This window comes from Apis dorsata, unplaced genomic scaffold (genome assembly GCF_000469605.1).
Source record: "Apis dorsata unplaced genomic scaffold, Apis dorsata 1.3 scaffold_87, whole genome shotgun sequence".
NCBI classification, from domain to species: Eukaryota; Metazoa; Arthropoda; class Insecta; order Hymenoptera; family Apidae; genus Apis; species Apis dorsata.
In genome coordinates, this window is record NW_006263385.1 from 701,616 (window position 1) to 705,793 (window position 4,178).

Sequence of the window (4,178 nt, forward strand, 5' to 3'; positions counted from 1 at the left end):
AGTTGGCTCGATTTGTGATTAACGTTCGAGTAAGTAAAATGCTTACGTAAATGCGCCTATTTGAAAAACGAATAATGACAGAAAACGACGTGAGCGCTTATCTTCACTTTCTAGCTACTTTTTTAAAGCGTGTTCTTTCTCAGTTATGTTTCTTTTACGCTTCTCACTATATCTTTTTTTTCTTTTTTGTTCTTTTTATTTAAATTTGTCGATCGATCACCGAAGATCACTTATACATAATAAATTAAGAACATCATTCCATTTTTTTTGTTTTTTTTTTATTTTTTTTTTTTTGTTTCTTTTTACCTCTTTTTTGGTATTACTTTCGTTTGAACGTCGATATTTGGTGCTCGGTTACGAAGCGAGTGTTATACAGTTTTTCCAGTTTTTTTTCGAGACGTGCACGCCTAGAAAAAAATCATTTGTCGATTATTTGGTAATAAATCTTGTACGGTATTCTCGTAATAAGTTCCATTAGCATTTTTTCCCCCCTCTGATAAACATCGAGATGAATAAATTTTTTTAATCTTGCCCTTTGCTGCTCGGACATTTCACGAAATTATCTCGGAAACTTTTTTCTCCCATATTATCCCATCGTTAAATATATATAAATGGGATAACACCCGAGAGAAATTTGTCAAATTGCGATCACCATAGTTTAACCTTCGACCACAATGATCCACAATTATTGAGATATTAAAATCGTATTCAATCTTTTCTTTGAAAAGATCCAACAATCTTACATACGAGGAATTCGATTTTCGTTAAAAAATTTGAAGACGGGCAAAAATTGAGAAGGATAGAATTAATTACCGATGATCCTCTACGAGAGGAAAAGTTGAAAAGTCTGCAGGTTTCGGCCCCAGAATACTTGGTAATCGAGGGAATGATTATCCAACAAGAATCCGTGATCGTTTCACGCTTAGAACGGATGAAAACGAAAAAGGCTCAAAGTTGGCGAGGCACAATCTGTTGAAGCACCATAGGTTGAAGGGCACACACACACACACCATATGGTGGGTTTATCTCGATTCGATATGAAAGCGATAATTAAGAGCACGCGAACGAAAGAAACGATATCGGTCGTTATTTGCATTTTCATGCTTCAGTTAGAGAAAAGAGCGCGATTTTATGAAAGCAGTAGGCAAATGCAAGCGATAGGACATCCCTGGTCTTATCATTTAGCAAATAAAGGAAAAGGATATAAATTCTGCATGAAAAAAAAAAAAAAAAAAAAAAAAAAAAATTTCTCAAAAAAAAAAAAAAAAAAAAAAAAAAATTTCTCAAAAAAAAAAAAAAAAAAAAAAAAAAATTTCTCAAAAAAAAAAAAAAAAAAAAAAAAAAATTTCTCAAAAAAAAAAAAAAAAAAAAAAAAAAAAAAAGGGATATCGTGATTACGATATCATAAATCTCTAAAAAAAAACCTAATTCCTTTAGGATAATTTGATGTCCACGAGACATTGATATATATTGATATATATATAGAATAAGTAATAATTATTTATTACTTTGTTCTCTCGATAATAATTGATTCATGGACAAATATGACCAAAATTTTTCATTATCTTCTTTTTTCAACACTCCATATCTCGTATAGTAAATTCTACTAGTTAAATGACTGCACAACGCAGCTCTTTGAAATAAATACGGAAAATAGATAACGAAAACAGCTTCGGAGGAATGCGAGCAATGTATTATATTCGTCCTGCGAATATTTCTAAGTTATCCTTTATTCACGGGTTGAGTTACAAGGAACGCAGTGCACTGTTCGATATCAATTAATTAGTTCATTTATGGAGTTTTTCGGCATTTAATAGATGTCTTCTGGCAATCGGATGTATCCTGCTACGAGACACAATGAATTTCGTGCGGTGATGACAATATACGACCAGCAAAATTTTAATGTCGATCATTCTAACGAGATCTTTTCCTTTCCTTCTTCCCTTTTCTCCCCTATTCATTGTGATAATTGTAATTGCGATGGGATTGGGGCTCGATCGAAAGATTCAATAGCTTAGTCCTAATATAGGACAGCGAAAATTAAATATTCTACTCGATATATCTATAGTATCGTGTAATACTTCATAATTTTCGTAATCCTAAGGATTACAATTATTCTACGGCGCTGTTAGCCAAACCAAACGATCCTCAACTTTCAAGATCAAGATCTTACAATCTTTTACTTAATTCGAATCGATTTTTATGGTTAATATATTGCGTTAAATATAATTATAATTATATTAAATATCGCAATAATTTCGTAAACAATTGCACGAATCTCATTGCGAAAATTATTGTGAATAAAGAAAAAAGAAATAAACGATATTTTTATGTTTTTACGTTGGCATAATTCAATAACGCCATCTTATCAAATTTAACAAAAATTTATAGAGAAAAAAAAAAAAAAAAAAAAAAAATTAAACAAAAGCGTGTATTTGACGGACAAAGTAATATATACACACTTTTATATTTGGTTTCGAACGAAATTAGCTTGAAACCAACTGGCTCGATTATCAACGCTCTCATTGTCAGACACGTCTACCGAAATTTCACGCACCGTTTTTTCACGTTTTATCATCTTCAATATAGGCAGACATTTATCACGCGAGTGACGAATCGGGGAAAGAAAAAACATTTTCCAATGTCCAACGTCGAATCGAACCACGATTTCGAGCTTTTATATAATATCTTTCCTTATCTACCGACTAAATTTCCATACGATTCTCGACCGTTTCGTCATTTGGATGCCAATGTCGAACGATTTTATTCACGCACACGTTAAGCAAAAAGTCACGCGAAAGAAGCCATTCGCTCCGACGAGCGCTTCTGCTTTTTTTTTTTCTCTCTTCGTACTTTCATCGGCCCTGCTACGATCTCTCTTTTCTTCTCCTCACATTATATTTCCTTCTCCATATTTCTTCATATTTCGAACAATAAAGAAAATAAAAGAATCTCTCACAAAGTAAAAATAGTTTCGCAAATTTTCTTTTTGCAATCTCTTCATTTATTTAAGTCATTTCTTTAGACACGTAAAACTGAGAACCGTAACAGGGTAATAATTTAGATATCTTTATTCGCTTTATAATCTGTAAAATAGACAGAGGACGATCCATCTTAATTTATATATATATATATATGTACATAATTGAAAAAAATTACTATGAATATAATATTAGTAAATAAAGTGTATAGATTACGTTAAAATATCAAAGATATCACTGGATATCTGATATCCAATAGTTATTCGTTTTGCTCTTTACATGGCACTTTATTTCTTACTTATAAAAATCAAAATTAGAAAAAAAAAAAAAAAAAGATATAATATATTTTGCTTTTTTTAANNNTTAGTTTATAAATAAAAGTGGATCGTCCTATATGTCGAACCTTCTTAAAATATCAATGAACATTCCGATTCAAGATAGAATTCAGTGACAAAAGAGAAAAATATTAACTTATAAATTTTTGTTACGTTGAATAACGCGATTGACGCTTAAAGACGAAAAATGAGTTCGCGTTAACCCTTTGCAATCCAATATTATTCGCGTGTAAAAAGGCAGTTTGGAATAAATTAACCCTCACAATGCCATAATTTTTTTGTATGCTTTCTCGAAAAATATGAAATTCATCCGTGATTTGAAGTAAAAAACTTACGATCATGCAATATATCATAAAAATCAGCATCAAAAGGGTTAATAAAAAATGTAATTTTTCGTCGAATAAAAGAAATGCTTGAAACAAAAAAAAGATGTATTTTATAAATGGAACGCAAAGGGTTTGGCAATGAAATCAAATACGCGTGTAAATTGTAAATACATTGACCGCTTAACGAGGTAGTTTCATTGTTAAATCATTTCGTATTTTTTTCTCTTCTTTTTTTCTTTTTTTTTTTATTCCTTTTTTTTTTATTCGATTTCATTTATTTGTTTTGTTTTATTTTTCTTTTTTTCATACTCGAAATAGTCTCAGTGGAGGTTTTCAAAGGCAAATGAAAAATACAAGCACCATATAAACGGTGGAAGTTGTTTCTGGTATCATGAAAAAGACATGCTAAAACGGAGACGTATATATGTATTTGAAAATCTAATTTTATATTGTTATATTTAAAACATAAAAAAAAAAGTTGAAAGATTGTGTGAACAATTATATTGAAAAAAAAAAAAAAAAAAAAAAAAAAAAAA

General features: G+C 30.2%; 1 protein-coding gene across 1 annotated transcript in view; it reads left to right on the forward strand.

The window, feature by feature from the left end:
• LOC102676899 (N-acetylgalactosaminyltransferase 6-like) overlaps positions 1-4,178 on the forward strand; it is a 13,875-nt gene that overhangs the window by 6,302 nt on the left and 3,395 nt on the right. The gene's annotated exons all lie outside the window — the stretch shown is intronic.